Below are 21,620 nucleotides of genomic sequence, written 5' to 3'. Positions count from 1 at the left end.
GATTTTCCTCCGTCTGCAGAATCGGACAATTGCGGAGGCGGACGATATCGGGTTTTTGCAGATGTTCATCCGCCGACACCCGCTATCCCATAGGAATGCATGTATGTCCGTACTTCATCCGCAAACGGATGGATGAAATACGCACATAATGTCCGCATGTGTGAATGGGGCCTTAGATGGGATGGTGGGAGTATTTAAAAAAACTGCTTATTTACAACTATTTGCACAAACAACTTTCTCTATGTTACATAGATAATCGGGTTAAAAATAAGAAAATTTTGCCCCAGCACATTGCATCACAACGCCCCCAGCACATCGAATCGCATCTCCCCCAACACTTCTCATCGCATCACCCAAAGCACATTGCATCACCCCCGACACATCAAATCACATCAGAACATCGAATCGCGTCGCCCCAACAGATCGCATCAAATCGCATCAACCAAGCACATCGCATTGAATCGCCCCAGCACATTGAATCGCATCTCTCACAGAACATCAAATCGCAACACCCCAGCACATTGCATCACCCCAACACTTCGAATTGCATCAGCACATCGAATCGCATCGCCCCAGCACATCTCATCGCCCCTGCAAATCGAATTGCATCACCCCCATCACATTGCATTTCCCCCAGCACATTGCATCACCCCCAGCGCATCGAAATGCCCAAAGCCCATTGCATCACCTACAACACATCGAATCGCATCAGCATATCGAATCGCTTCGCCCCACCATATCGCATCAAAATGCATTGCCCTAGCACATCGCATCGCCTCAGCACATCGAATCGCATCTCCCCAGAACATCGAATCACATCTCCCCCAGCACATCGAATCGCCCCCAGCACATCGCATCACCCCAGCACATTGCATCCCCCCAACACTTCAAATTGCATCATCACATCGAATTGCATCACCTCAGCACATCGCATCGCCCCAGCAAATCGAATCGCACCTCCCCCAGCACATTGCATCTCCCAGCACATCGAATCACCCCAGCACATCGAATCGCCCAAAGCACATTGCATCACCCCAAAACATCAGCACATCGAATCGCTTTGCCCCACCACATAGCATCAAAACGCATTGCCCAAGCACATCACATCGCCCCAGCACATCAAATCGCATAACCCCCAGCACATTGCATCACCCCAGCACATCGAATCGCATCACCCAAGCACATCGCATTGAATCGCCCCAGCACATCGAATCGCATCTCTCCCAGAACATCGAATTGCATCACCCCAGCACATTGCATCACCCCCAACACTTCGAATTGCATCAGCACATTGAATAGCATAGCCCCAGCACATCTCATCGCCCCCAGCACATCACATCTCCCCAGCAAATCGAATCGCATCTCCCCCAGCACATTGCATCTCCCCCAGCACATCGAATCGCCCAAGCGTATCAAGTCGCCCAAAGCACATTGCATCACCCCCAACACATCGAATCACATCAGCACATCGAATCGCTTTGCCCCACCACACCGCATCGAAACGCATCACCCAAGCACATCACATCGCCCCAGCACATCGAATCGCATCTCCCCAGAACATCGAATCGCATAACCCCCAGCACATTGCATCACCCCAGCACATCGAATCGCCCCAGCACATCACATTGGCCCCAGCACATCGAATCGCATCTTCCTAGCACATCGCATCGCCCAAAGAACATTGCATCACCCCCAAAACATCGAATTGCATCAGCACATCGAATCCCATTGCCCAATCGCATCACATCTCCCCAGAACATCGACTCTCCCCAAAGCACATCGCATCGCCCACAGCACATCACATCAAATCACATCGCCCCAGCACATCGCAGGGCCCCCAGCATATCACATCACATTGCCCCCAGCACATAGAATCGCATCTCCCCCAGCACATAGAATCGCATCTCCCCCAGCACATCGAAACGCAACTCCCCCAGCACATTAAATCACCCCCAGCACAACGCATTGCCCAAAGCACATTGCATCGCCCAAAGCACATTGCATCACCCCCAACACATCGAATCGTATTAGCACATCGAATTGCTTCACCCCAACACCTCGAATACCTTCGCCTAATCGCATCACATCTCCCCAGAACATAGAATCGCCCCCAGCACATCACATCGAATCGCATCACCCCAACACATCGCATCGCCCCCCAGCACATGGCATCACATCGAATTGCATCTCCCCCAGCATATCGAATCGCATCTCCCCCAGCACATCGAATCACATCTCCCCAGCACATCGAATCACCCCACCGCATCGCATCTCCCAAAGTACATTGCATCACCCGCAACACATCGAATCACATCGCCCCAGCACATCGCATCACTTTGCTCCCAGGACATAGAATCGCATCTCCCCATCGCATCTCCCAAAGCACATTGCATCACCCCAGCATATCGAATCGCATCAGCACATCGAATGGCATCGGCACATCGAATCGCTTCGCCCCAACACATCGAATCCCACCGCCGCATCGCATCTCACCACAACATCGAACCGCCCCAAAGCACATTGCATCACTCGCAACACATCAAATCGCATTGCCCCCAGCACATCACATCGCATTGCCCCAGCTCATCGCATCTCCCCCAGCACATCAAAACGCATCACACCCAGCACATTGCATCACCCCCAGAGCTCTCTCTTCAGTGGAATTTAGGGAAAGGGCGATTGAGGCAGCTCTCGCATTTCCTTAAATACAATTTTTTTCTTTGAAGCAGTACCCACCCTGGTCTTAGCTATTTATTATATCACAGGTATGCTGCCATGGTGGCACCTGGAAAATGGAAAATTGTTTCATACTTACCGTAATTTTTTTTTCTGCTTGTTTGCCGAGGTGACCATCTTGGCATTTGTCAAGAGGGTTGAGAGTGGCCCGCAAGGTCGCCTACGGCCACATCACCCTGAATTCGCTTTATATCGTCTGATCTCGGATGCTAAGCAGGGTTGGGCCTGGTTAGTACCTGGATGGGAGACAGCCTGGGAATACCAGGTGCCGTAGTCTTTTTTTAATATGTTGTTGGCGTCGATGACCTGTTTTATTTTTCTGTTTGTTTGCCAAGGTGACTGAAAGGTTATGTTAAGCATCCATCTTGTTTCTGTCAGCCATCTTAATATTCACAAACTTCCATTTTACAATATGTACAGTTTGAACACCCCTTTAACTTCTCAGATAACTGTCTCAACATGAGATTCTTCTAACTCAAGTGTTCTCACACACTTATCTATAACCTTCACACTGTTTCTCAGCATTCTTTAGCTACAGAAGGAATTATGTATCTTTTCTTATATTAATTCAGCTAGCTTAGAACAAAGAACAATAGCGTTTTTGTCTTGACCAGCTGTAATCATCTTGATGTCTACTGCGCATGTCTTATTCTGTATGACGTGAAATATACTATATCAATCGCTTTGTAATAACTCAATACAATTAGTTCTCGAAGGACGCCATGGTGTGTGTGTGGTTTTATTTGTCCTTTGAGAATTGATTCCAGAGCGCTCTGAATTTATACAATACATTGGATCTAAGGTCTGAGAGGTTGAAGGGACCACCCTAGACACAGGATTAACCCTTTCACCACTGGGGGCTTGTCCTGGGATGGATGTTTATTAACCCTTAACGGACTTGGAAAGCTACGGCTCGGTAAGTGAATTCTATTCTTATTGAGTGAAATTGACTTGCCGGGGTCCGGGTGTCAGGTGTGTGACTTGGCTTCATTCCCACAGAGATTGCTGTTGGGTTATAGAACCTCTCATAAGTATACATAAGTTGACCGGTCATGACCTTGGGGGTCATATAGTGTTTTGGGGACACTTGAAAAGATCTTGGCGATCTTAGAAGAATAGGTTTTGGGGACCTAGAAAAATTTACAGAGTACTCTAGAGTTTTAGTTCTGTTCGGGACAGAACTGGTGACTGATGATCAATGTATTGTGTAAACTTTGTGTATGATTGTATAACTGCTTTGCTTTAAATGTATCACGCTGAATGAATTGCGCTGAGTGTGTATATGTGAACTGCTATTTTGTTTCCAGAACCAAAAGGCATACTTGGTGAGTAGTATTCCTGAAGGTTATAAAGTTACAATTTGGGTAAAGCTATTTTGTGAAAGGTAAACAGATTAATGTACATTGCAAGTTAAATTCATCTGTGGTTTAAATTTGTCTGAAACAAAACAGCAGGTCCATGAGCAAGATTGTGTGTTTATTGTATGTCTGAAATACTCTTGAACTTGTTCCAAATTTATTCTGTTACAGACTTGAAGTGATTGTAGCTGTATTAGTATAAAAAAAGTATCTCGGACAGTACTGATTTCTTTTTGGTAAAGGAATCTAGGTTGAGGTATTGTCTAATTGTCTGATTTACACCGTTGTCTGATTGTCTGCACCGCTAGGTGGCAGTCAAGCAAGGTAAATTGTTTTGCTTTCATAGGAAAATGAAATGTGCGGAGCAATACCTAGTTAACCCTTAGGGGGATCATATGGCAGGATGGACAGAAAGCCGGTTTGGGTGTTCTGACAATTTTGGATCCATTATTGATCCAGACTTTCCTGAGTAATCTCAAACCCCATTTAGTGGTCCCAGTCAAACAAATGATTACTGAATGGTCAACACTTTCTAGGACTTTGGCAAAGCTCTTTCACAGAAAGATGCAGCACAACATTTCCAAGGGAATACGAAGGGGAACTTTAGAGGCAGAGGAAATTTTAGAGGCAGATTTAAAGGCAGAAATGGAAGAGGGATGAGTCGCTCTAGAAACAATGGATGTTTCAATTGCGGTGCTGAGGATCACTGGGTGAGTCAGTGTCCTCACCCCACCCCTCCTCAGACTCCCGATTCCAGCTCTGTCCCTAACCAGAGAACAACAACCACAGGCATCCATCCAACAAGGTCCAACATTTCCAATCAAATGGGGAAATCAACAACAATGATGGGGCCCGGAGGGTAGTGTCCCAGCTTTTCCTTTTGTCTCAGATGATTTTACTGACAGTCCAATGGTTGCTATTTCAATAAATGGGAGACTCCTCCCCTATCTCGTTGATAGCGGGGCCACTAGGAGTACTATTTGTGAAGATCATTTCAGAGGCAAATGGGAACCAGCGGAACCCTCTTTGGGAATTAATGGGATACTGACAAAAACATATAGGACTCCACCCCTACCAATAGAAGATGATGAAGGGTACACCATATGCACACATTCTTTCAGGATAATACCAAGGTGTCCTGTAAATTTGTTGGGAAGAGACTTGTTTGGGCCACTAGGAATCACAATTAGAACCAACTCAGAAGGAGGTCTAGACATTTCCTCAGATAAAATCACTATAGTAGCATGCAAACCAGGTTTTTTGATGCTGTCACAAGAAAATAGTGAAGAAGATTTTGAGGATATAGACCCCCAGGTCTGGTCTACATCAGATCTGGATGTAGGACTTGTTTCATGCACACCATACAAGGCCACTCTCAAAGAAGGTGCATTTCCTATCTATCATAAACAGTATCCACTTTCTAAAGAAAAAATGGATGGCATAGTGCCAATGGTGAAAAAGTTTCTGCAGGATGGAATCCTGGAAGAAATTATTTCTCCATACAACACACCTGTTAACCCTGTAAAGAAGCCGGATGGCTCCTTCAGATTTGTACAAGACTTGAGGGCCATAAATGACCTCATAGTCCCAATAGCACCCATTGTACCTGATGTTCCATCTCTACTGTCCTCCATTCCAGCAACAGCCAAATGTTTTACTGTAATTGATTTAAAGAATGCTTTTTTTCTCTGTCCTTGTAGACAAGGAGACAAGGCCACTCTTTGCTTTTACTGTGTCGATTGACCAACACAATCGCCAGTTTACCTGGTGTAGAATGCCCCAGGGATATATAGACTCACCTGTGGTCTATTCTATAGTACTCCAAGCCACCCTCAGGCCTTGGACTGCCCCTCATGGTTCTGTACTGCTGCAATATGTTGATGATCTTTTGATTTGCAGTTCTTCAAAGGAGGACTGCCGAGCTGATAGCCTATCCTTATTGAAATGGTTACATACGTGTGGTCACAAAGTGTCTAAGAAAAAATTACAATGGTGTAAACAGGAGGTTGAGTACCTAGGGTTTGTGCTGTCTCCAGGAGTTAGGAAAGTCAGTCACAAAAGAACTGTTGCTATAGTGGGTCTGCCCCGCCCACTTACCAAGAAAGACCTGCTAACCTTTCTTGGAATGATTGGTTACTGCCGCCAATGGATACCTGACTGTTCTTTCTATGACAATATATTGAGACAAGCAACCCTCTCTGAAATGTCTGACATTGTAAAATGGTCTGATGAAATGTTAAATGCTTTTGCCATGTTGAAAAGTGCAATGGTTACCAGCCCGAGCCTCGGCCTCCCTGATTTTAGCAAAATGTTTCACTTGTTTGCTAGGGAAAATTGCAGAACCATGGCAGGAGTACTGGCCCAGGAACATGGTGGGAGACTGCGCCCTGTAGCTTTTTTCTCAAAGATGGTTCCAGTACAGGTGCAAGGCATGCCTGCTTGTCTCAGAGCGTTGGCTTTTTGTTCTATGGTTGTAGAGTTGACAGCACCATTTACCTTGGGCCATAACAATACTTTACACACCTCACACAACGTTACCACACTCCTCAAAACTTTACATACTCAGCATATGTCAGCACAAAGATTGAGTGGGTATGAAGTCATCCTCCTGTCCAATCCAAACCTGAAAATAAAGAGTTCAAACAAACTCTGGCCCAGCTCCAATTTTTAATGCCTTATTAGGTCTTAAAGGAGAACAGGGTGACTTACCACCACCTCATGACTGTATACAATCAATACATCAGGACACTTCACCTAGAGCAGATATGCTTTCAGTACCAATTCCTACTGCACAAACAGTTTTTGTTGATGGCTCTTGCAGCAGATCAAGTGATAATGTCTATCATGCAGGATATGCTGGTGTCCAACTGCCGGATACTGTCCTCGAGGCCAATCCAATACCCTATCAGTCTGCACAAGCTGCTGAATTGATAGCATTAACCCGTGCATGCCAGCTGTTTGCAGGAAAAGAGGTAAACATTTACACCAATTCCAGGTATGCTCATGGTGTGGTTTGGGACCATGGTGTAATATGGCTTCGCAGAGGATATGTGGCAGCAAATGGAAGGAGCATCTCACACTCTGACCTAGTCACAGCATTACTAGATATAATTCAGTTGCCTTCAAAACTAGCTATCATGCACTGTAAGGCACATACAGGCCAAATCACTGATATAGCCAAAGGTAATGCACTAGCTGACAGAATAGCTAAAGAAGCTGCATCTACACAAAAGGCAAACATTCAAATGCCCATGCTAACACCTCAGCCATATTCCCTGAAAGAGACACATTGGCTCACGGAACTACAGGCTTTTGCCACCCCTGATGATATTGCGCAATGGAACTGTGATGGGATGGTACAAAAGGATCCTAAAACAGGATTAATCTGCAAAGAGGGGAAGCCGTGTATTCCTGTTGCTAGCGCCCCCCTGTTCATTGCACAATACCATGGACTGGGTCACAAGGGATGGCAGGCCACATGTGAACTTCTAGATGCAGATTTTTTCATTGCAGGATTACCTAATCTAGTCAAAGCTTTTGTAAGGAGATGTGTCACTTGCATTAGGAACAATCCAACAAACCCAAAGAAATCAAAGCATGAACATCTTGAATACCCAACAACACCTTTTACCTATTTACAGATAAACTTTGCATATATGCCTAAAGAAGGAAAGAAACAACAATATCTTTTGGTCATAGTGATCATGATGTCACGCTGGCCAGAAATTTTTGTCACCAACAATGAAAACGCACAAACTGTAGTGAAGATCCTCACACAGGAAATTATTCCTAGATGGGGGTGTCCATTGCAAATAAATTCAGACAATGGCCCAGCTTTCACAGCTAAAATCTGCCAAGATCTTGTAAAAGTACTAAAAATAGACTGGAAATTTCACCTCCCCTACCATCCACAGAGTTCAGGAATTGTAGAAAGAATGAATAGAACAATTAAAGACAGGATAAGGAAAGCTACGGGTGGGAATTTTGTCAAGTGGAAAAAAGTTCTCCCAGCTGTATTAGCTGAAATCAGAATGACCCCTCACAGTTTGACGGGTTATTCCCCCTTTGAGGTACTCATGGGTAGGCCATTCCCCACACCGTGGGCTAATCATCCCTTGATGGTAGAGAGAGGTGATTTGGAACAAATACAGGAGGAATATGTAAAAAAAACTGATTGAAACTCTTGATATTGTTGAAAGAAGAGTTGCTCGCACCTCTCCTTCTTCTTCACAGGTACCAACCCACCCGTTCCAGGTCGGTGATCAAGTTGTGGTCCAGAGGCTTCAGAAAGGTCGAAAGCCGCAAGAGGTTCCATTCGGACCAGTGACCAAAGTGGTAGCCGTCACCAGGACCGCCATCCTTACAGAGGAAAGTCCTACTTGGATCCATGCCAGCAGAGTAAAGAAGGTTGATCTAAGCCCAGGAATTCAAGAAAGGCTGAAAAGAGGTGAAGCAGGTGTTTTAAGTCCTCAAAAGACAAGCACAGACATAAAGGACAGTGATGTCACTCATTTCACCACAGACTTCTGGGAAGGCCTTTTGCCTTCTGGTGATGTTTCTACTTCTGATCTTTGTCCCAGTGTGGATAATAACTAACTGTATCTTTCATCCTGAAGACTTAGGTGCCTTGAAACTCATATGTGGTAAAAGCGAAATACACACCAACCATACTGACTTTCACCTCAGAAATCGCAGTAAAAGAGATGTCTCTAATGAATTGATCAAAGAAACAAGTTTTTCTGGAAAAATGTTACTGTTAAAATTTAAATATGCTTATGCTAGAAAGTCAGGATATGAAAAATGCTGGATTTGTAGTAAGTTGCACCCAGAAACTGCTAAAATCCCACTTTTAGCTGTCCCTCTAAACCTCAAGTCATTATTGGAAAATACTCTAATCTTAAGTATTAAGAATGTCTCGGAAGGGTACCGCAATCAGAGTATTATGTTTTACACTTTAGGAAAGACACATGAACCTGAGTGGTGTGTTCAGTTAGGCAATACATCCAACGGAATAGGTATGTGTTCCAAGTCTGTATTTAACATTTCAAAGGGTATTCCCTTCCACACCAGTAACATTATCATAGGTCATATGTGTAGTTACAAAAATCAATCCCTTAACAACACCATTAGTGAACTTACTACATACAGGAACACAACATCTGGGATACTTGTGAGTAAACTTGTAAGTGCTGCATTTGAGGCTGGAACTGAGCCCCAACGTAGTTCTCTAAGAAGTTTTTCATTGGGAAACAATACATATGTATGCTGTGCTAAAATTTGTTACCCATGGATCCCCGCAGGAGTGAAAGGATGGTGTTATTTAGCACAGTTGGTACCAGTCATGTCAGCCCTAGGCCAGAATCAGGAACATCACATACAAGTTACTTCAAGTCCAGTACATAGGTTAACTTATAAATACAAGAGAGAAAACCCACCTATGTTTTCTACTTCAGATAAGTCATGGACATGGTTTCCATCCTGGACAGGATGGGGCATAACCATGATGGACAAATTAAATAACTACACTAGTTTAATAAATGATGTTATGGAAAAAAACTCCCAAGATATAGGACTACTCAATGTCGAGCTCAAAGCAATTAGAAGACAACTAGAGTTACACGAATTGGCTATTGAAAGCATGAGTGCAGCTCTGACTGGTTTATGCGAAATGACCCAAGATTATGAATGTTGTACATGGTTTCACAATACCAGCCTGGAAATCCCAGACTACTATGATGTTATTAATCAACACCGAACACAGGTAAATGAATTAATGAAACAAGCAAGGGACATAGGTAATTATGGATGGAACCCCTTTTTTAGTTTGGGTTTAGGTGGAATGTTTTCATGGTTAAAGGACATAGTGATTATGATTATCATAGTACTATTGTTAGGATTGATAGGCTACCTGATTTTCAAGCTTATTCTACTTTGTATTAGCAAGTGTACTACACCAGACCAACCTTCTCACGCATATACACAATATCTGCAGCTTTATGTAAATGAATATAACAAATGTAGCAAGAACCGTAGATTTCAGGAGGCTGCGGATATGTAGAAGTCATTCCATGACTTAAGAGGGGGTTGAAAGGTTATGTTAAGCATCCATCTTGTTTCTGTCAGCCATCTTAATATTCACAAACTTCCATTTTACAATATGTACAGTTTGAACACCCCTTTAACTTCTCAGATAACTGTCTCAACATGAGATTCTTCTAACTCATGTGTTCTCACACACTTATCTATAACCTTCACACTGTTTCTCAGCATTCTTTAGCTACAGAAGGAATTATGTATATTTTCTTATATTAATTCAGCTAGCTTAGAACAAAGAACAATAGCGTTTTTGTCTTGACCAGCTGTAATCGTCTTGATGTCTACTGCGCATGTCTTATTCTGTATGACGTGAAATATACTATATCAATCGCTTTGTAATAACTCAATACAATTAGTTCTCGAAGGACGCCATGGTGTGTGTGTGGTTTTATTTGTCCTTTGAGAATTGATTCCAGAGCGCTCTGAATTTATACAATACATTGGATCTAAGGTCTGAGAGGTTGAAGGGACCACCCTAGACACAGGATTAACCCTTTCAGTGACCATCTTGGCGTTTGTCAAGAGGATTGAGATCACCTCGGCAAACAAGCAGAAAAATAAAATCTGGCCGTCTACACAAACAACATATTACAAAAAAGCCTATGGCACCTGTTATTCCCAGGCGGTCTCCCATCCAGGTACTAACCAAGCCCGACCCTGCTTTGCATCTGAGATCAGACGAGATCGTGCGCATTCAGGGTGATATGGCCTTTGGTGACCTTGCTGGCCACTCCCAACACTCTTGACAAACGCTAAGTTATTCACCTCGGCAAACAAGCAGAAAAATAAAACTTTGTCGACGCCAACAACATATTAAAAAAAAACGATGGCACCTGTTATTACCAGGCGGTTTCCCATCCAGTTACTAACCAGGCCCGACCCTGCTTAGCATCCGAGATCAGACAAGATAAGACAAGATCGGGAACATTCAGGATGATGTGGCTGTACGCGATCTTGCTGGCCACTCTCAACCCTCTTGACAAACGCCAAGATGGTCACCTCGGCAAGCAGCAGAAAAATAAAAGCCTATAGCACCTGATATTCCCAGGCGGTCTCCAATCCAGATACTAACCAGGCCCGAGATGGTCACCTCGGCAAACAAGCAGAAAAATAAAACAGGTCGTCAACGCCAACAACATATTAAAAAAAAAGCCTACGGCACCTGGTATTCCCAAGCGGTCTCCCATCCAGGTACTAACCAGGCCCAACCCTGCTTAGTATCCGAGATCAGACAAGATTGGGTGCATTCAGGGTGATGTGGCTGTAAGAGATCCTGCTGGCCACTCTCAACCCTCTTGACAAACGGCAAGATGGTCAGCTCGGCAAACAAGCAGAAAAATAAAACAGGTCGTCGACGTCAACAACATTAAAAAAAAAAGCCTACAGCACCTGGTATTCCAAGGCAGTCCCCCATACAGGTACTAACCAGGCCCAACCCTGCTTAGCATGCGAGATCAGGCGCATTCAAGATGATGTGGCCATAGGCGATCTTGATTGCCACACTCAACCCTCTTGACAAAAGCCAAGATGGTCACCCCGGCAAACAAGCAGAAAATAAAACAGGTCGTCGACGCCAACAACATATTAAAAAGAAGCCTATGGCACCTGGTATATCCAAGGCAGTCTCCCATCAAGGTACTAACAAGGCCTGATCCTGCTTAGCATCCGAGAACAGACGAGATCGGGCACATGCAGGATGATGTGACCATAGGTGATCTTGTTGGCCCCTCTCAACCCTCTTGATAAACACCAAGATGGTCACCTCGGCAAACGAGCAGAAAAATAAAACGGGTCATCGACGGCAACAACATATAAAAAAAAAAAGCCTACGGCACCCGGTATTCACAGGCGGTCTCCCATGCAGGTATTAACCAGGCCCAACCCTGCTTATCATCCAAGAAATAGACCAGACCAGGCGTATTCAGGGTGATGTGGCCGTAGGTGATCTTGCTGGCCACTCTCAACCCTCTTGACGAATGCAAAGATGGTCACCTCTGCAAACAAGCAGAAACACAAGACATGTCGTCGACGCCAACAACATATTAAAAAAATATCTATGGAACCTAGTATTCCGAGGCGGTCTCCCATCCAGGTACTAACCAGGCCTGACCCTGCTTAGCATCCAAGATCAGATGGTATCGGGCTCATTCAGGGTGATGTGGCCATAGGGGATCTTGCTGGCCACTCTCAACCCTCTTGACAAACGCCAAGATGGTCACCTCGGCAAACAAGCAGAAAAATTAAACAGGTCGTCGATGCCAACAACATATGAAAAAAAAGCCTACGGCACCTGGCATTTCCAGGCAGTCTCCCATCCAGGTACTAACCAGTCCTTACCCTGCTTAGCATCCGAGTTTAGACGAGATCGGGCGCATTCACAGTGATGTAGCAGTAGGCCATCTTGCTGGCAACTCTCAACCCTCTTGACAAACGCCAAGATGGTCACCTCGGCAAACAAGCAGAAAAATAAAACAGGTTGTCGACGTCAACAACATATTAAAAAAAAGCCTACGGCACCTGATATTCCCAGACGGGCACCCATTCAGGTACTAACAAGGCCCGACCCTGCTTAGCATCCGAGATCAGACGAGATTGGGCGCATTCAGGGTGATGTGGCCTTAGGCAAATTTGCTGGTCACTCTAAACCCTCTTGACAAACGCCAAGATGGTCACCTCGGTAAACAAGCAGAAAAATAAAACAGGTCGTTGACGCCAACAACATATTAAACAAAAAGCCTACGGCACCTGGTATTCCCAAGCGGTCTCCCATCAAGGTACTAACCAGTAGGGATGGCCGAACTGTTCGCCCGGCGGTCGTGCCGCTGCGAATTTCGGCTGTTCACGGTCCGCCCGTTCGGCCGACTATTGCCGCTGTTCGCCCGGCGGACTTATGTGTTTACTGTGTATAAGAACTTTGACCTATGATGACACATCCATCATGGGGTACAGGACAGCCAATTGAGACATTACAGCACATGGACACTTGGACATTCCCCCTAACTTATAAATAGACCCGATCCAGCGGCCATTTTACATTCTTTCTTCTGTCACTATAGGGAGAGGTTGCTGTGTGGAGCAGGGAGAGACTGCAGTGACCCAAATCGCTAGCTATTAGGTCCACAAAAGTTATTTTAAGGACTGGTATTGTATAGGTGTAGTTCAGGATATAGGTTTGAGGCACTGCTATTCAAGTCATTGTTGCTGCAGATTGTCTTTTGTCAGGGCTGAGAGAGGGACAGGACGCTGTGTGCAGCAGGGACAGTCAGTTTAATCATTAGCTGTTACTATTAGGTCCACAAAAGTCCTTTTCAGGACTGGTATGGTAAAGTAGTACAGGATATAGTTTTGAGTGCTATTCAAGTTATTGTTGCAGGAGCCTGTGTTTTGTCAGTTTAAATAGGGACAGGCAGGAAGCTGTGTGTGGCAGTGAGGAACAGTCAGTTTAATCAGTAGCTGTAACAAAGGTTCTTTTCAGGACTGGTATGGTAATAGGCTTGTACACGTATAATATTCTTTCTTCCAAATATAGAAAGAATATTATACTTGACTGCTGCCCTTCTGCAACAGTAGTCCTTTATGAGTATAGGGACTGAGGTACAGTCTGCTAATCACAACCTACTATTTGCACAAAGGTCCTTCTAAGGACTGGTAAGGTATAGCGTAATACAGTATATAGGGTTGAGTGAGGTACAGTCTGCTAATCCTTAAGGACTGGTATAGGTCCACAATATATTGGGTTGAGGTGCACTACTGCTGACTGCTGCCCAATTCTGAAGCAGTCCTTTATCAGTATAGGGACTGAGGTACAGTCTGCTAATCACAACCTACTAGTTCCACAAAGGTCCTTATAAGGACTGGTAAGGTATAGTGTACTACAGTATATAGGGTTCAGTGAGGTACAGTCTGCTAATCGCAACCTAAAAAGCACACCGTACTATATGCCCGTACCCTCCTGTTTGAAGAGGTTGAGCGGTGTCATATTTTTGGGGCCCAGCAGCAAGTTGCTGGTATCAGTGCTGCTGTTAGTGCTCTCTATCTCGGTGCTGGTGTCAGTGCACTCTATCACGGTGCAGGTGTCAGTGCTGTATATCACGGTGCTGGTGATCATCTCCTTCACCCTCTTCTTTGCCTACCCTGACCTTCCCTCGCCTCCATTGTCTCAAGAGTCCTGAATTGTCAGAATTTCACATATAAAAAAAGAATGCTTGTAGTTGTCGATCCCAGATTCACCTCATACATGTGTTATGTCATTGGCCATGTGGTGGGACTATGTGCGCACAGCTAGTAATTATTTTGTGGCTGCAAATATGACCTGTAGGTTTGTAAAGTTCAACATCCCTGTGCTGTGCTGACTTCCTTCTGGGGCTGTACCTCTGCTGTGCATATTATGAGGGGCTCCCACCATCCCTGTGCTATACTGACTTATTCCTGGGGCTGCTTATTATGAGAGGCTCCCACCATCCCTGTGCTATGCTCATTATGAGGGGCTCCCACCATCCCTGTGCTGTGCTGACTTCCTCCTGGGGCTGCTTATTATGAGGGGCTCCCACCATCCCTGTGCTATGCTGACTTCCTCCTGGGGCTGTACCTCTGCTGTGCATATTATGAGGGGCTCCCACCATCCCTGTGCTATGCTCATTATGAGGGGCTCCCACCATCCCTGTGCTATGCACATTATGAGGGGCTCCCACCATCCCTGTGCTATGCGGACTTCCTCCTGGGGCTGCTCATTATGAGGGGCTCCCACCATCCCTGTGCTGTGCTGACTTCCTCCTGGGGCTGCTTATTATGAGGGGCTCCCACCATCCCTGTGCTATGCTGACTTCCTCCTGGGGCTGTACCTCTGCTGTGCATATTATGAGGGGCTCCCACCATCCCTGTGCTATGCTCATTATGAGGGGCTCCCACCATCCCTGTGCTGTGCTAACTTCCTCCTGGGGCTGCTTATTATGAGGGGCTCCCACCATCCCTGTGCTATGCTGACTTACTCCTGGGGCTTTACCTCTGCTGTGCATATTATGAGGGGCTCCCACCATCCCTGTGCTATGCTCATTATGAGGGGCTCCCACCATCCCTGTGCTATACTGACTTATTCCTGGGGCTGCTTATTATGAGAGGCTCCCACCATCCCTGTGCTATGCTCATTATGAGGGGCTCCCACCATCCCTGTGCTGTGCTGACTTCCTCCTGGGGCTGCTTATTATGAGGGGCTCCCACCATCCCTGTGCTATGCTGACTTCCTCCTGGGGCTGTACCTCTGCTGTGCATATTATGAGGGGCTCCCACCATCCCTGTGCTATGCTCATTATGAGGGGCTCCCACCATCCCTGTGCTGTGCTAACTTCCTCCTGGGGCTGCTTATTATGAGGGGCTCCCACCATCCCTGTGCTATGCTGACTTACTCCTGGGGCTTTACCTCTGCTGTGCATATTATGAGGGGCTCCCACCATCCCTGTGCTATGTTCATTATGAGGGGCTCCCACCATCCCTGTGCTATACTGACTTATTCCTGGGGCTGCTTATTATGAGAGGCTCCCACCATCCCTGTGCTATGCTCATTATGAGGGGCTCCCACCATCCCTGTGCTGTGCTGACTTCCTCCTGGGGCTGCTTATTATGAGGGGCTCCCACCATCCCTGTGCTATGCTGACTTCCTCCTGGGGCTGTACCTCTGCTGTGCATATTATGAGGGGCTCCCACCATCCCTGTGCTATGCTCATTAAGAGGGGCTCCCACCATCCCTGTGCTGTGCTGACTTCCTCCTGGGGCTGCTTATTATGAGGGGCTCCCACCATCCCTGTGCTATGCTGACTTACTCCTGGGGCTTTACCTCTGCTGTGCATATTATGAGGGGCTCCCACCATCCCTGTGCTATGCTCATTATGAGGGGCTCCCACCATCCCTGTGCTATGCTGATTTACTCCTGGGGCTGCTTAGGGTGCAGGTGTCAGTGCTGTATATTACGGTGCTGGTGTCATTGCTGTATGTCACGCTGCTGATGTCAGCGCTCTCTATCACGGTGCTGGTGTCAGATGACTCTATCACGGTGCAGGTGTCATTGCTGTATGTCACGCTGCTGGTGATCATCTCCTGCACCCTCTTCTTTGCCTACCCTGACCTTCCCTCTCCTCCATTGCCTTCATGTGCTCCACAGTCCTGAATTGTCACAATTTCACATATAAAAAAAGAATGCTTGTAGTTGTCGATCCCACATTCACCTCATACATGTGTTATGTCATTGGCCATGTGGTGGGACTATGTTTGCATAGCTAGTAATTATCTTGTGGCTGCAAATTTGACCTGTAGGTTTGCAAAGTTCGCCTCCCATTGAAGTCAATGGGGCCTGCCGCGAACGTTACGGTTGGCGAACTATCGGCCACGTTCGCGGTCCGCGTTCACGAAACGTCCCGTCGGAAGTTCGTCCATCACTACTAACCAGGCCCAACCCTGCTTAGCATCCGAGATCGGACGAGATCGGGCGCTTTTAGGGTGATGTGGCCGTAGGCAATCTTGCTGGCCACTCTCAACCCTCTTGACAAACGCCAAGATGGTCACCTCTGCAATCAAGCAAAAAAATAAAACAGGTCGTCGACGTCAACAACATATTAAAAAAATAGCCTATGGCACCTGGTATTCCAAGGCGGTTTGTAAGAGGGGGTACTGGGGGGTAGGTTTGGGTGGGCATAAAAATCATATAAATCATGGCTCCTGTATATCCTGGATCAGGGATAAGGCTAGTAAGGGGGTATCACTTGATAAATTGACCACCCAATGCCTGCAATATTGTATGGTAGTGAACGGGCCCCTGCTTTCAGGGTAGTATGATGTTTAGTAAAGTATATGGAATTACTAGCTCCTCTATGATGATATGAGGTCTGCAATATGAAGAATAGTTTATATAAGGCATAGAGGTAAGTGCCAATATTAATGTCGCAGCAGGGCACAAGATCGGATCAGTCACTAAAATATACCAAGTGCTCCGTTCGATGTATACTTTACCGATAGGTGTCTCGGGTCCTTCTGGGCGCTCATTCGGCCGTGGTAATGTTCAGTTAGAGAGTAAAAGGCTACAACTATATGGGATCCGAGCAGGAATAGAGTCTAGTCGAGTGCGTGCGTTGAATGCTCTCTCGTCTGACAGGTTGGAGGCCCAGAACTGCTCCAGGTAGAAATCATGGTGGTAACCGGAGTCAGGGAAATGGAAGCTAGTGTAAGTGTCTGTAGTCTTTCAAGGCAGGTGAGTAAGGGAATGGTCCATATGCACGGCAGAGGAAAGGAGAGCGGCACTAGGCAGGGTATGAAGCATGTAGGCTAATCCACCATCGCATGGGTGTCCCGGAGCTCTCGTGAGGCGACAGGTCTAGCGGTCCCTGTGTGCTCTGTGAGGTAGCGGGGCCGAAGTCAGGCTCGTCGGTGGGTGGCGGGGTCGGTGTGTCCCCCAAGTGGTCTGAAGGTGGATGGCGATCTATGTCTGCGAGATCTGGACAGTTGAGTTTCCATGAGATCTTCAGTGCTGTGGGTGTTGGGTGAAATGTGGACCCGAAAATCAGCATACCAATTAGGTACTTCAACCAGTGGCAGGTCCAGCATTTTGCAGAAGGTTTCTAGATCTTCTGGCACTTTTAAGATGGCAGTGCGGCCCTGGTAAGAGGCTTGCAGAGCGAACAGAAACTTCCAGCGATAGCGGATGTCTCTCTGCCTTAGCACGTCAAGTAATGGGCGCAAGTCTCTTTGATATTTCAGCGTGATCGCCGAAAGATCCTGATATATCTGGATCGAATGGCCTTCAAATGTCAGGTTCGGATCGCTCCTAGTTTTTTTAAGAACCTCTTCTTTGAGGGTATAGTCGTTAACATAACAGATGACATCCTGTGGGGGATCAGAATCTTTGCCCTTAGGCCTAAGGGCTCTATGTATCCGCTCCATAGCTATAGGTGTACTGGAGGATTGGACTAGCAGCTGGTTGAATAGGGATGTGACCGCTGGGAGGATTTGCTCAGGCTCGATCGACTCCGGGAAGCCTCTCATCCTCAGATTGTGTCTTCGTCCCCTATTGTCGATATCTTCGACATGGCGCTGGAGGTCTCTGAGCTGCCAGGTGTGTGTGTCGACTTTGCCTTGAGCCATCTGCAATTCATGCTGTTGTTGCGCCGCCATTAGCTCCATGGAGTTTACTCTCCCTGTGATTGCTTGTATCTTGTGGCGGAGGTCCGAGATGGCCGCGGTCAGAGTGCTCTTTATATCAGCCGCGACAGTCCTCAGGTGGTGGATATTTAGTTGTTGGTGATGGGGAGATGGACTGTCTGCCATGGTGTGCTGTGGATCAGTCAGCGTCAGGGTAATCCTGATGTGGTTAGTCGTGGGAGAACAGGCCACCATGTCGGCCCCCTGCTTCCTGAAGAGATCCGGTATTGTCTGGGTATTACGGGATCCCAGGTCCCTTGGTGAGCGGGATCTAGATGCAGAGGGTCCGAGTGAGGAGATCCCCATGTGACAGTGTTTTTCAGGTAAAATCCTCGGTGATCGATCTTTTTTAGGCTGAGGTAAGACGGCGCAAAAAGCTTAAGCAGCCATCCTCTCTCTAGGCAAGCCACGCCCTATCGGCTTTCTTTTTTATATGTTGTTGACGTCGACGACCTGTTTTATTTTTCTACTTGTTTGCCGAGGTGACCATCTTGGCGTTTGTCAAGAGGGTTGAGAGTGGACAGCACGATCACCTACGGCCACATCACCCTGAATGCACCCGATCTCGTCTGATCTCTGATGCTAAGCAGAGTCGGGCTTGGTTAGTACCTGGATGGGAGACAGCCTGGGAATACCAGGTGCCGTAGGCTTTTTTTTAATATGTTATTGGCGTCGACGACCTGTTTTATTTTTCTGCTTGTTTGCCGAGGTGACCATATTGGCGTTTGTCAAGAGGGTTGAGAGTGGCCAGCAAGATCGCCTATGGCCCCATCACCCGGAATATGCCTGATCTCGGATGCTAAGGAGGGTTGGGCATGCTTAGTACCTGGATAGGAGACCGCCTGGGAATACCAGGTGCCGTAGGCTTTTTTATAATATTTTGTTGACTTTGACGACCTGTTTTATTCTTCTGCTTGTTTGCCGAGGTGACCATCTTGGCGTTTGTCAAGAGGGATGAGTGTGGCCGACAAGTTTGCCTACGGCTACATCATCCTGAAACTACTCGATTTTGTCTGATCTTGAATGCTAAGCAGGGTCAGGCTTGGTTAGTACCTGGATGGGAGACCGACTGGGAATACCAGGTGCCGTAGGCTTTTTTAAATATGTTGTTGGCAACGACGACCTGTTTTATTTTTCTGCTTGTTTGCTGAGGTGACCATCTTGACGTTTGTCAAGAGGGTTTAGAGTGACTAGCAAGTTCGCCTACGGCCACATCACCCTGAATGCTCCCAATCTCGTCTGATCTCGGATGCTAAGCAGAGTTGGGCCTGGTTAGTACCTGGATGGGAGACCGCCTGGGAAAACTAGGTGCCGTAGGCTTCTTTTTTAATATGTTGACGTCGACGGCCTGTTTTTTTTTTTGCTTGTTTGCAGAGGTGACCATCTTGGCGTTTGTCAAGAGGGTTGAGAGTGGCCAGCAAGATGGCCTATGGCCACATCACCCTGAATGCACCCAATCTCGTCTGATCTTGGATGCTAAGCAGGATCAGGCCTGGTTAGTACCTGGATGGGAGACTGCCTGGGAATACCAGGTGCCGTAGGCTTTTTTTTTATTTGTGCTCTGAGACTCTTATAACTGATTAAATGGGAATGACAGATACTGAAAGAATGTGACCTGAAGTTGTGCCGTGGTCACGTGGTCAGTATGCCTAAAAGGGGGCATTCCCAAGTAGTACTAAAAAAGAAAACGGGATAAAAACAAAAAGGGGGAAGGGAGGGTGGGACAACCTCCGGAAACATCCGACAGGGCAGGGAGGAACCGAGGCCGTCTTATAACGACGAGGCTCCTCCCACAAATGACGGCGGGCCTACGTTCCGCCTCCCCACTTGTCCTCAGAGACTCTTATAACAATGATGAAATGGGAATGACAGCTACTGAAAGAAAGTGACCTGAAGGTGTGCCGTGGTCACGTGGTCAGTATGCCTAAAAGGGGGCAAAAAGTACATCAGACAGGGAGATGAAAATACAAAGTTTATTCATCCTGAACCAATCAATCAGTCGAATGAAGAAACGCTTGGGACATCTCTGTTACTGGCTCCGGGATGTACCTGGCATAGCATTAATACCTCTACCTACCCAATCTCTTATTGATATGCACGGGGACCCCCTGACGTGAAGCTGCAGAGGCTGCCCCGATCCTAAAGGAGTGACCCGAGTAGGACTTGGGGTTGAGCCCCAAATTCCCCAAAAGTGTGCGGCAGTATTTGATGAAAAGTGATGATGTGAGCGGGGCCCCGTTAAAGGGCAAAAGAGGACCATCCCTGGGTTGTCCTGCCAACTGCAGCAACAACAGATCAAAAACCATGACCGGGCACCAACTAGAATTGATCCTGAAAAACCTGATATCTGTGCCGGGCCCAATCTGTTGCGTCTTACAAACCTCTAAATGTAATAAAAAATTATCAGGATACCTAACTAATTGATTAATGATCAGAGTGTGGCAGAGTGCCCCCTTACACATACACTATATTGTCAAAAGTATTGGGACACCTTCACACATGAACACACACGAACTTTAATGGTGTATAGAGTACAGGGATTAAGAGCAAGCAATAAACAAAACAGAAGCAGAAAAATAAAACAGGTCGTCGATGCCAACAACCTATAAAAAAAATCCCACAGCACCTAGTTTTCTCCGGCAGTCTCCCATCCAGGTACTAACCAGACCCGTCCCTGCTTAGCATCCGAGATCAGACGAAATAGGGCGCGATAGGGCGCATTCAGGGTGATGTAGCTGTAGGCCATCTTGCTGGTCACTCTAAACCCTCTTGACAAATGCCAAGATGGTCACCTCGGCAAACAAGCAAAAAAGAAACAGGTCGTCGATGCCAACAACATATTAAAAAAAAGCATACGGCACCTTGTATTCCCAGGTGGTGTCCTATCCAGGTACTAACCAGGCCTGACCCTGCTTAGCATCCGAGATCAGATGGTATCGGGCGCATTCAGGGTGATGTGGCGATAGGGGATCTTGCTGGCCACTCTCAACCCTCTTGACAAATGCCAAGATGGTCACCTCGGCAAACAAGCAAAAAAGAAACAGGTCGTCGACGCCACCAACATATTAAAAAAAAAAAGCCTACAGCACCTGGTATTCCCAGGTGTTGTCCTATCCAGGTACTATCCAGGCCAGACCCTGCTTAGCATTAAAGATCTGACAAGATCAGGTGCATTCGGGGTGATGTCGCCGTAAGCAACCTTGCTAGCCTCTCTCAACCCACTTGACAAACGCCAAGATGATCACC

General features: G+C 46.6%; 1 long non-coding RNA gene, 1 other non-coding gene and 8 pseudogenes across 2 annotated transcripts in view; 6 read left to right on the top strand and 4 right to left on the bottom strand.

Annotated features, from left to right (window-relative positions):
* The window catches only part of LOC143958957 (uncharacterized), a 55,753-nt gene that overhangs the window by 7,842 nt on the left and 26,291 nt on the right, over positions 1-21,620 (top strand). The gene's annotated exons all lie outside the window — the stretch shown is intronic.
* On the top strand, positions 2,895-3,013 carry LOC143958994 (5S ribosomal RNA; annotated as a pseudogene).
* On the bottom strand, positions 10,788-10,906 carry LOC143959089 (5S ribosomal RNA; annotated as a pseudogene).
* Positions 11,341-11,459, bottom strand: LOC143959077 (5S ribosomal RNA; annotated as a pseudogene).
* Positions 12,696-12,814, bottom strand: LOC143959082 (5S ribosomal RNA; annotated as a pseudogene).
* LOC143959070 (5S ribosomal RNA) lies at positions 18,906-19,024 on the top strand (annotated as a pseudogene).
* On the top strand, positions 19,350-19,468 carry LOC143958982 (5S ribosomal RNA; annotated as a pseudogene).
* LOC143959067 (5S ribosomal RNA) lies at positions 19,576-19,694 on the top strand. The gene has a single exon (XR_013270168.1). It is a non-coding gene; the product is annotated as a 5S ribosomal RNA (ribosomal RNA).
* LOC143959037 (5S ribosomal RNA) lies at positions 19,800-19,918 on the top strand (annotated as a pseudogene).
* Positions 21,224-21,342, bottom strand: LOC143959039 (5S ribosomal RNA; annotated as a pseudogene).

Source organism: Lithobates pipiens, unplaced genomic scaffold (genome assembly GCF_037356315.1).
Source record: "Lithobates pipiens isolate NorthernLeopardFrog02 unplaced genomic scaffold, aLitPip1_a1.2 Scaffold_66, whole genome shotgun sequence".
NCBI classification, from domain to species: domain Eukaryota; kingdom Metazoa; phylum Chordata; class Amphibia; order Anura; family Ranidae; genus Lithobates; species Lithobates pipiens.
The sequence above is the reverse complement of the archived record's forward strand: the minus strand, read 5'-3'. Positions and strand labels throughout refer to the sequence as shown.